A 12,684-nucleotide genomic window follows, 5' to 3' on the forward strand; every position below is an offset into this window, starting at 1 on the left:
AGAGAGAGAGAGAGAGAGAGAGAGAGAGAGAGAGAGAGAGAGAATATCTATTTGATCAAATCAATGGCAAAGATTTATAAAAATCTCTTCTTAAATCACTTCGCCCCCACTCTCCAAACTATGACCAACTTTACTTCTGGAATAAGAGACCAGAGTCTTATGAATTACAGAATACAATAAATAAAACCATTTTAATGTTGGTTGAATTGAATGATAGCAAGAAAAAGATTCTAAACCTGAAAATTAATTCAGAAATACAGTTTATGGAACTGAATGCTAATTATATTGCTAAAGCCCAAGTACTGAAACATGACATATCCATATCAAGTCTTTAATCACAAAATGTCTCTCATCTTTATATCACATTAGGTCACCCTCCACTGTTGTCCTTTGAACTGTATAAACTATCTGTTGCCAAATGTATTCAAAGCAATATATTTCCTAATCAAAAAGTAATGACTATGTAGTAATTTGGAATATTCACAAACACAAAGAGTGTTTGTTAAGTAATTTAGGAAGATTTTTTAAATTATTAGGCAGATTCAATTAGATTTTTTTTTTTTTTTGGTCCTGGGGAAAAAAAAAAAAATAGATGTTTCCTACCAACCTTTCCGGTCTCATTCTACACTAAGTCACTGAAGCCATTATCCCAGTACTTAAACACAGTGACCGGCATATAGTCAGGAACTTTAAAAAATTCTTTCTTAGAATCTAACTTAGCTCTTTCTCAACCTCAACACTACATCTCTAGACTTGGCACACTCATCCAAGCCACCCACCGGGCCTTAAAGGCATTCCCCAAACTGTGCCACTTAGAATCTCGTCTTCCTGGAAGGTCCAGCTCAATGCCACCTCCCTCATCAGCTCCCCTCTAGTTGTAAGCACTCTTGTGTCCCTCAAGTTTCCTTGTAAAATGCTTCACTGGGACGTGTGATGGCCCTCTAGAAAAAGGTAAGCTTTTGGAGGGCAGAGAATTCCTTAATTTTTTCTCTATATCCTCTCAGCATCTAATCGAACTTTGTTGAAGAAGCTTAAAATATTAATTTGTAGGAGAAGCCTGTGGTCGAACTGAGTGAGGCAGAAGAGGACATTCCTGTACCTCTATATCTTATAATTGGGTTATCCAAGTAAGTCTCAGTTTTGAAAGGAGATTTTTAACATTTTTCAGGTTAATTTAATTGCAGCTACAATAGAAAAAAAAAGGTGAATGTCATTAAACAAATCTAGTCACAAAAGTCATGGGTATATAAACCCTCAGTTTTCTTACCTGTAAAAGGGGACAGTGAGGCAAGATAATTTCTAAGGCCTCTATAAACTCTACTGATATGTCTTAGATGACGGCTCTAACAGTATGTGAGAGAGAGAACACTTGCTCTGTAGTGAAAAGAGACAACCTGGTGTAGTGGATGTAGTAGTGTAGCTGACCTCAAAACTAGGAAGACCTGGGTCCAGCTCTTACCTCTGACACAGACTTGGCTGTGTGACCTTGGATAAGCAGCTTAACCTCTCACTGCACTAAGCATCTTCTATGACTCTAAGTTACAGAAAAGGAGTTGATCTGAAATTAGTAGAGCAAATTCTCTTCTGGGAGTTCTCCATACCACAGACATCGTGGGACCCAGAACTGGGCCTGAAGCCCAGGGTCTGGGCTAATACTTGCTTGTACCACTACTGCCTCGGTGACCTTGTTAAGTCACTTCTCTGGGTTTCCCTTTACTTATCCATAGAGTGTGGAGTTTGTACCAGATAAACTCTAAAATTCCTTCAGCCTCCAAGCCTGTAACCCTGTATATTTCTATCTTCATTACCTATATCTGCAGCAAAACCTAACTGTAACCAACTTAAACTTAATTTTAAAAAAGCAAAAAACTCAGCCCCAATTGCTATTTTTGTAGCCCTCAACCTGCTACAGTGATGTTAAGCATCTATTTTGACTGAAATCATAAATGAAGAGCTAAAAGGAGATTGAGGTCACCTAGCCCAACTCTCTTCTTACAGATGAGGAACTGAGGCCCAACAGGGCTCCCACAGGTCCTACTGATCAGCAGAGAGGGGACTCAAGAAAGCCCAGATCCTTGGACTTCAAATTTAATCAAAGAATCATCATATGCACATACATACTCCCAGGCCAACATTCAAGGGAATCTGAATGTAATGGATTCTAAAACTAGACTGAACATATCTTGATGACTTTTCAGTTCTCAAGAGCTTAACATATACAAATACAAAGTAACTGCTTTAGAATATCAAACACATGGCTGAATTGGCAAAAACTAAAGCATCACATCAGCACAAATGAACAGGAGGAGGATGCTAAAGAATGGTTACTGAATACACAACAGCAGCTCTGATAGTTTGGCCTATTATTTTTAAGGGGGAGAAAACCCTCTATAATCATAAAGTAGAAGTAAACATTGACACAATTTTATAGAAAGTGTTAATAATTATTCCTTAGAATTACAGAGACAAGCACTTTCAAACTCCTATCATTTCTTCAATTTCAACATAAGAAAATATTCTCTATAGAACATGAAAATAACTGGCATTTCATTTTGAATATTAAAAAAAATTTTTTTTCCCAGGAGGAAAGAGTCCTATCAAGTTATTTTGGGATAATTTCCCAAAAGATATTACACAATAATATACAACTAGATACAACTAAAGTTATAAATACATTTAATAGAAGTATTCATTAAAAGGGCTTTAACTCGTAGAATACTGAATAACACAATTAACTTTACTTAGGATTGGGGAAAAGTGATTACTAGACATCTTTGTCACAGTCAACTCTACTTCAACAGTAAATGGCTAATGCTGGTAAGTCCTGAGAATGTTGAAGGAAAAAATGAGGTAGAGATAGTAGGTGGCCTGTTAGGAGTTTATAAAAGTTTTCTGAAATATTAGAGACTCAAATACTCTATATTATTTCAAATAAAGTTAAAAACATTTTTCTATAAAAATCAGTTCTAAAAATGAAAAACAAAATTAAGTCATGGGATCCTATAAATTAGAACTAGAAGAGGTCTTAGAAAGCATCTAGTCCAATGATCATATTTTGGCAGCAGCCTGGTGGCACACTGAAGAGAGCACTAGGCCTGGAGTCTTAAAGACCTGAATGCAAATTCAGCCTCAGACACTTATTAGCTATGTGACCCTGGGCAAGTCTGCTTGCCTAAGTTTTCCCAACTTTGCAAGAGGAGGGATAAGATGAGATAATATTTGTAAAGAGCTTAGCACTACACAAGGCACATAGTAAATGTTTATTATTCAATCTGAATGTCCTTCGTTCCTCATTTTATAAATAAGGTAAGACCCAGAGGGAAGCAGTGTTTTGCCCATGGCCACAAGTATTAAATAACAGGGCTGGGATGTTCTGACTCCCAATTTAGTACTCTTTACACTGTACCCTGATAGAATGGTGACCCTCCTACTTAACCCATGACCTTACAATTAAATTTGATAGGTATAAATGTGAAGTTTTACACTTTAGCTAGGAAAATAAGCTTCATAAGTACAAGATAGGGGAGGCATGCCAAGAGTGAGCCCATTTGAAAGAGTCCTGAAAATTTTATTCGATTACAAGCACACTGTACATCAAAGTGTGATGATAGCCAAGAAAGTTAATGAGCCCATAAGTTACATTAAGAGAATCATAAGCTCCAGGAAAAAGGAAGTACTGGTCCCACTGCCACGATCAGCCCACATACAGAATATACCATGTTCGGTTCTGACAACCATGTTTTAAAAAGGAAATCAGTGAGCTGGAAATTGTCCAGGGGACAGCTACTAGGATCTTGAAGGAAGATAAGATCATACCACAGAAAGATCTGTTGAAGGAAATGGGGATGTTTAACCTGAAGAAAAGTCTTAGAGGATATGATAGCTGGTTTGAGACATCTGAAAAGCTATCATGTGAAAGAGAGACAAGTAGGGATATGCTTGGGTCCAGATGACAGAAACACAAGTGGCAGAAGTAGCACAGAGACAAATTTGGGCTGAATGTTAGGAAAAACTAGAGTTTCCCAAAAGTGGATTGGGGTGCAGGGACTCAATCATTTCCATAAAACCTTCGATAATCCATCTCAAATATGAGCCAAAAATGTTTAAAATATGATAACTGATTTATAAATCTGGTCATCTTTCTAGGTTAAGCATATGTTACTTGGCCACTCCTTCCAGACTAGTCTCCCACATTAGATGTGGAATTTGATGAAGTTAAGGGATACATTTGCAGACACAGCCAGTGTAGTCATTTATTTTTGCTTGACTATGCTTTTTTAAGAATTTTATTTTTCTTTGCTTCCCCTCCCTCCCATCCCCATCCCCCCAACACAAACTTCAGGAGGACAGGCAAACAACAAACATTTATTGAGTGCTTACTTAGCACTGTGCTAAGTGGTTGGGACACAAACACAAATGAAAAGACAGTCCAGGCCCTAAAGAAGCTTACATCCTGGTAGAGGAAGACAACAGCACAAACAAGGTAGGGAAGGGAAAGATGGGAAGATAGTGGTGATATCCAGAGAGGGTGGAGGAGAGTCTAACTCTGGCATCTAATAGATGGATGCACACCTTCATGTCACCAGACTTTTCCTAGCCTCTGTTTTCATATCTATAAAACTGAAAGGACAACATTTGCACTGAGCCCTCCCTAACAGTTCTAGGCAAAAGCATTTTGGAAAGCTCACAACTCTCCTAAGAACTCTTTATGGCTAAGAGGCAGTATTGCACTGTGAAGCAGGAAGTCAGAAAGAGCCGTGTTCAAATCATGTCTCTGACATAACTCAGAGGCACAAGCAACCTCTACGGCTCTAAAGTCACTGTCTAGTGACTGAGTTTTTTTTATCACTTGAAGGAGTTTCTATACCACAAGGTCTCAACACTGATGCAATCACGAGTCTGAAGCGCAAAAAAAAAAAAAAAAAAAACCAGAAAAGGCACCACACAAATGTAGACAACACAGTTATGAGCTGGCCAGGAAGTGAAGCCTGCCAAGGCTTCAGCAGTCTTTGTAGTCTTATCAACTTTAAAGTTTATCGTCTGAGAGGCCACTGAGAGGTTTAGTGATACAGACATAAACTAGGGTGCCAAATACAAGTGTTTTAATAGAAGAATCACTGGAATTGATAGCAATGCTCGATTTAAAAAAAAAGTCATCATTGAAATTAGTTTTGACAAATTATTAAAATTATTTTAATATGGAAAATTTATATAAGCACTAGAGTTCACCTAGTTTTAAGTTATTTTTAAGTTTTATTAGTTCACAATAATTCATAAAATCAAAAATCCTGCCATTATGCATGCAAATTTACTTCAAACTAATCTGCATTTACTTTACACCGTTAAATCACTTTATATGAATGAGAAGAGAATTTCCTCAAGCAAAACCATAGACTATGGTAGATATTGTCTAAATACACCCAATAAATAGAAAAATAAATAAATTCCAATGATTAGATTTCTTCATTTTCCCCTCAAGCAGCATTTTAAGAAATACAATCTTTTAATGATTATTTAATTTTCATGTAACTAGAATCTAATTCCTTTACATACCACACAGCAGGCTCACTATAAATGATCTCATTTTTCATAGAAAAAAACTAATTACATGGTTCAATAAGTTGCCTGTGGTAAAACAACGATTTTATTTACATTCAAAAGGTGGACCTTAGCTTGGTCTCCACACTCTTAGCTAATTCCAAGCATATTTATCTTTAGAGTTCCATCTAATTTATTAGTCATACTTCTTTCTTGGCTACAGAAGAAAAAATTCTCATCATTATGATCCTGCCAGGATTTTATAATTCAATTTATTACTTATCAAATTCTTAATATGTATTGACTTTCTTTGAAGCACATAATTACCTATTAAATCTAATCTTATTTCAGTAACTGTACATTAGAATCATTTAGGTAATAGTCAGACAATGGAAGCTATCATTGTTTTACAACATAAGCAAATTCATTTTTTCAAAAATGAGAAGAGTAAAATAAAGCAATAAATACTGTAATTATCAGATACATCAGAAAATATATCAAGTTCTGAATAATTTAAGACCTAATAACTTAATAATTTAGAAAATCTCCAACATCAAAAGAGACTTTTCAAAAAGTACACAACTTGTTGTTTTATTGTTTTTCTTTTTAAATTGCCTTGGGTACCAGCTTTTAGTGACAATTTTTCTTGCTATAATGATTTACAAAGGTATCCCTATTCTGCTCAAAGAAAAGCAAACATGAAAGGTACATTTTAATAACAATATAAATTCTGATTTATCACAAAGCAATGAAATCCATAGTACACTGTGAAATAAATGTGGGTGCATGAAACTCTACAGACCACTAATGCATTGGACTATACAATTTACATGTAGTTTTTAAAGATTTTCTAACACATTTCTCTGTTTGAGGAATACTAAATGGACCCATATGATGAAAAAAAAGCACTACTCCTGCTTCCAATTTAAGCAGAGGGATTCATTCCAATGAATCATACATTGCCCACTAGTAATGAGAAAAAGAAAAAAAAAAACCTGATGGGAAGGAAAGCAGGAGGTAAATTTCCTCTTTTAAAAGAAATTAAAATAAAATAAATGACATTTTGCCCATAGTTCTACTCCTGTCAATTTTATGGGTAAAAAGGTTGTCCCTTTCACAGGAAGCAAATTTTTAAAGTCCCAGATGAGAACAAGGCCTCATTTAACAGGCATACTGGAATGGGTTTATTTCATTAAGTCTAAGGAAATTCCAAGATACCAATTAACATATCACAACATACACAAGTCGTGGTGCCATTTACCTAAATATTTTATAGATTAGCTATGGTTTCAGATAATCCACACCCACACTTTACTCTTATACCAAAAGTAAGGGACTCGACTGATTGGTTTTTCCCTTTAGGATTTCAATGTGCAAATTGTCGCCCTATAAACTCTCCATTTTGTTCATTCTGTCCACTGCTCTGGTCTTTAGATCCCTTTCATGCCTGAAAATGTGTTCTCAGGTCTTGTGAAACTGATTCATGAAGCAGATGGTTCAAGCTATTTTTTTTTTAAATGGGCTTGAAATGAAATTCTTTTTCATTTTTTTTTTTGCCAAAATGTAATGCTATCCAAACAAAGCCTGCTTCAAACTCACGGCTGGACAATAGGTCATACTGCACCACCACCACCACACACGCGCGCGCACACACACACACACACACACACGCTGGACAATAGGTCATACTGCACCACCACCACCACCACACACACACACACACACACACACAATGTCCCTAAAAATCTATTCTTTCTCTTCTTCCAGGTGACTTCAGGTCATTTAATAGTCATTATCAGCATGGGTGCCTTACGTTTCTATTTTACATTAACACTTATCAGAACTAAAGACATTTTCAATATTTCTCCAATGTAATAGTTTTTATAATAGTTTAACAGGAGAGAGACGAGGCTACCACTGTTTTAAGAATGTCAAGAGAAAAATGCCAGCTACAAGGGCTCTGAATTAATCATAATCTAGCAATTGACCGACTGCCCACAAATTGGCTGGGAAAAAAAAAAGTTCAGAACGGTTCCTACATTGGTATATTTCTTAAATTGAGTGGGATAGCTGTGCTACCTGTATAGCCATCTGTAAAATCTACAGATTCTCCTCAAAGAGTACTTTTTCAAGCAGCATGCTTGTAAGCTGCTACTTATAGGAAGTAAAGACAAGCACTACAAATGGACAACGAACAGAGCCCAAGATTCACCAAGAAGGCAAAAGGGGGTCTGAATCACATTTGGGAAAATGCTTGAAGCATTCAATGATCCCAGGCTGCTTCCTAACACAGAAACCTTTGTAACACCAATATTCCCTTTGGCAAGCTATGTGGTCTTGAATCATGGAACACCATGATCTTTGAAGAATCCAAACTTTGGAAAACCCAAAGGGCAATAACAAGTAGAAGCAAGATGTGGCACATTACCAACAATGAACAGCATTCAAGAAGTAGCATAAAAAAATCCTCAGGGAAATGGATGATTGAAAAAGGCAATCAGTCAGAGTAACTAGCATTTCAGTGCTTTGACAAGCATTTATTAAGCACCAATCAACCAACAGGTACTTATCAAACCAGATCGGTCATCAGCAACTGATAACCAGACAAAGGTCAGGGAAGGGAATGTCTCTTTCTTATCTTGGGAAGTAAACAAGAGTGAGCAAAGGAAAGGGATAGGCAATAACCTTGCAAAGACAGAGTGGAACCAGGGCTAAAAAGAAACTGGAATGTCAAACAGAGGAGTCTGAATCTCAACCAACAACCAACCTATATACATTTCTTAAACACTAATATGTGCCAAGTATTAATTTGTTGCTTTCAATTAGCTTGAATTTTAGGGAAGAAACATTATGCCTATGAAAAAGATTCAGCTGGAGACAACAGTAAAATAACTAATATGAGAAACAGCCCAAAAAGAGGCAAAAGGAGGAAGGAGATGAGCCTGATGCATATACTCGGCAGCTGCCCCTGTCCTGTGGCCAATCCAGATGTTTATGTTACATGTCACCTGGGGTGCACAGAGGCAGGCAGTGGTGGTGGTTCAGTGGATAGAGCACCAGGCCCGAAGTCAAGAAGACCTGAGTTCATATCCAGCCTCAGGCACTTAATAGCTCTGGGCCAAGTCACTTTACCTCAATTTTCTGTAAAAATAGGATTAAAAATAGCACTTATCTCACAGCATTGTTATGAGGACCACATGACATAATAATTGTAAAATGCTTAGTACAGTGCCTGGTACAAAGTAGGCACTTAATAAATGCTTGTTTTCTTCTTTCCTTCCTTCCCTCATTGTGGTAGTCATTTTGTCTACAAAGCCCTCAGTTTTCTCCGCTTTAAAATGAGGGCATGAAGGGCTTAAACTGGTCCTTTTTCAGTTTTTCAGCTTGAAAATATTATAATTCTGTGCTATTTCACTAAGCTGTTAAGATTGAGATATAAAAAGTAATTCAGCTCTAAAATTTGTTTAATTATTATCCAACATTAGCCTGCCAAGCATAGGCACTAAATGCTAACCAGAAGGACACAAAACCCTCTTTGCCTAAGAATTCCAAAGTGCCTTAAAGTGGTGAGATCCAGTGTCCAGGTGAAGGCGTACTATTTCAAATGAGGGAGCATCCCAAAGGCGTTTCGATCCAAATGACACCGGTATGTTCTCTGGTGATTCTTTGTCTTTGTCTTTTAAGCTCACTATTGCACTCAACAGCCGCATTTCACCACAGGAATTGTTACATGTTAAGGAATGATGAACCATCTGTAAGGAATTCAAGAACAGGCAACGGAACAAAAATGGCAGTGGGCTAGGGAGTGGGAAGACTGTAGGCCTGCCCCTGCCATGCACTTTCCAGACCTGCCTCCTGCTGTCTACAAACAGGTGCTAGGCCAGACACTCACCAAGATCCCTTGACACTCAAGGACTCTACAAAAATGGCAAAGTATCAGACAAAAAGTCTTCCATTGAAGTTAATGAAATAACTACAAAACAGTAAGGTAAAAGACAACATAAAAATCAAAAAGTCTTGCATTCAAGTTGATGAAATGAGAAAATTCTAGAAATGATTCCATTAATTCACAAATGAAAAACTACTCTCATAAAATAATGAGAGTTGTTTTGGTTTGTTTCTGCAGAAAGCACACCAGTTTAATTGCTTGACTGATCTATTTCCCTCTTTCTTCTCACATCCGTGGATCTTCTGCACTCAAAGAGAGATGCGAGAATTGTTCTCCGTCCTTCCTTTCGGCATTTTGCCCCTCATATTGCTTCAATATCTTCCATATTTCTTCCTCATATAGAATCCCACTCAATACAGTCACATCTCTTCTCAAAGCACAGGAAAATTTTGTTGACGCAACTCAGAAGAAAAGTTGTTTGCACTGTTATCAGTCTCACTAAAGAGAAGGAAAAGGAAAAATAACCACTCTCCATAGGATGTCTTTGCTTAGATTCCTATGGAGAAACTCAGAGATGCCCATAATACCAAATCTATGACTTCGCTGATGTATTCCAAGAGAAGAAATTCTCTCTACCAAGTCAGATCCCTGCAAAGTCTAGTCTTACAGAGATGCCAAATACACAACATACTGCCCACCAAACTGCAGGGAACAAGATGGAACCCAACCAGATTAAATTGCAATTGGGAAATATTAACATAACAACCAAAATACAATAGAAGATAGATAATATAACTAAATGGTTTCCAAGTCAATGAGGCCCCCAGGGATCCTCACATACAGTTTACTCTTTATTTGAGTTGGACACCGCTGGGGCCCAAGAGGCCCAGGCAGCCAGCCTATGTCAGAGGCAAGTCTCCCTGATTCCTAAGGCTCTCTGCTATCTTTTCACTAGGCTACACTCCCTATCCTACTAATCCAGACATTACTGGATTTGTTTGCATTATATTCAGAAACTTCTTAGTCTTTACCCAATTTAAACTCCAACCTTTATCTCAATTTAGAAATTTAGAAAGAAGTGAAATAGACATAATAAATAGAAATAAATAGATCAGAACCAATATCATTCCTAAATATTCTTTCTAAAAACATCAATCACTTCCCTTGTTTTTGTAAGTAAGCAAGTCCCATTATCTACTAAATAGGTCTAAAATTTCTACCAATGAACTGTAAAGTCCCTCTAAAAAAAATTTGCCTCATAAAACAAAGATTTATCTCATATTTTGCCTCATAAAATGATGCCTTATGATGCTAGAAAATGAAGACTAGAAAGAAACAAAAATAGAAAAGAATGGATAGCAGATATGCAAATAAAACCTAAAGGGAAGGAATAAGATGGAAAATATAAAAACACAGAAGGAAATGAGAAGATGCTACAGTCCCACAAAATTTTAATAAAATATATTCCAAAAAGAATCATAGAATTTGAGAACTGAGTGGGACCTTAGCAGCCATCTACTCGAACCCACACACATAAGAAGTGTTCACCCAGCCTCTGGGCACTGCCTACAACTCAAAGGTCCATCTCATTAGCACCTTGAAGGAGGTACTGCCTTAAAAACCAACATACGGCATAACTTTGATCTAGTAGGTCTCAAAATTCAAAGTTTTAATTAATTCACTTCTGCCCACATAAAACAGTCCTTATGCTAGAAGGGCAAGAGTTTCACCAGTTACACTTACAAATAAGCAATCTGTTATGAATCAGGATTGTTGTGATTTTAATTAAAAATATTAAAGATACTTATAAGCCATAATGGAAGGGAAAGAAGAGGGTAGAGAGGGGAGAAAGGGTAAGTAGAAAAGGGAAGGAAGGAGAGGAAAAAAGAGAGGGGAAAGTAGAGACAGAAGGATAGGGAGAAGGAGGAGAGGGGAAGGAAAAGAGAAAAGGGGAGAGAAGAGGGAGGAACAGGAGTAAAAGGGCAGGGAGAAGAGGAAGCAGGAAAGGAAGAAGAAAGTGGGAGAGGGGACAAGAGTAAAAAGGAGAAGAGGGAAAGAACAAATTTTATAGAGTGGACAAGAGCACACAGTTTAGTATGGTGTAGTTTACTGCCCTCTGGCTGTCATGATAGGAGACAATCTGGAGGGAAAAAAAGGAAAGAGGGTCAGGTCTAAATCACATCCTCTTCTCGTAGGACACTGGCACCCCACCGTGCAGGCCCTCCTCACCTCATGCTATCGCACTGCTGCCTGGGTGTTGTCCTTCTCTATTCCAGGCCTCTATTCAGCTATCAAAGCAATCACCTCCCCCACTCAATAACCTCCAGGATCAAATATAAACTCCTCTATCTGCCTTTTAAAGTCCTTCACTAACTGGTCCTACCTTTACTCTGCTCCAGGGATGCCAATCTCCCTGCTATTCCTTGGCCAAGACGGTTTATCTCCTCAACTCCAGGCATTTTCCCTGTCTGCCCCTCTCCATCTCTGCCTCCAGACTTCCCTGGCTACCTTCTGCAAGAAGGCTTTTTTATCTGAGTGCTTTCCCTTTGAAATTGGCCCCCAATTCATCCTGTCTACAGATCTGCACCTCGCTGTTTGCATGAGCAAAGGGCTGTCTTTTGTCTTTCTTTGTATCCACATTGTTTAGCACAATGCCTGGCACATAGTAAGTACTTAATAAATGTTCATTGAGTCATTGACATTGTGATTAAAGGAAGCAGAAATACATATTAACCAAAGAAAAACTAAACATTCTCCATTAAACTAGTGGTAAATTAGAGGTTAATGGAAAAAAGTAACTTAGGCTAATTGGAACTGTATGTTAATTTTGTCATACTGAGGTACCAAAAGACCTATTGATTTTTACCTCTGTGACAGGAGCCAACAAAATAAGAGAGAAAGCACAATATTAAAAAGATCACTCTAATGATTTATTTTTATTTTTGTTGATAGCACTTCAAAATAATATATTCAAAGACCCTCTGGAATGAATTACTCAGGACCTCATTTTTTTATTATTGCCCTATGTTAAACTGTAATTTAATGTCTATGAAAGGTTAACTGCAATTTTGCACGAATCTTTTTTTAAGCAACTTTTTCAATCTGACTCGTGAAAATGATGTCTTTCTATGCTGATGCAGAACAGAACCTTTCTAAAGTTTATAGATTCTGAGAATTACATTGTACATTAAGAAGTAAAGTGACTTACTCATGGTCACAAAACTAGCTATGTCTCAGAGACCAGACATGAATCAGGA

At 37.3% G+C, this 12,684-nt stretch overlaps 1 protein-coding gene across 4 annotated transcripts in view; it reads right to left on the reverse strand.

The window, feature by feature from the left end:
- MED13L (mediator complex subunit 13 like) overlaps positions 1-12,684 on the reverse strand; it is a 392,641-nt gene that overhangs the window by 316,365 nt on the left and 63,592 nt on the right. The gene's annotated exons all lie outside the window — the stretch shown is intronic.

This window comes from Vombatus ursinus, unplaced genomic scaffold (genome assembly GCF_900497805.2).
Source record: "Vombatus ursinus unplaced genomic scaffold, bare-nosed wombat genome assembly UNPS02001287.1, whole genome shotgun sequence".
Classification (NCBI taxonomy): Eukaryota; Metazoa; Chordata; class Mammalia; order Diprotodontia; family Vombatidae; genus Vombatus; species Vombatus ursinus.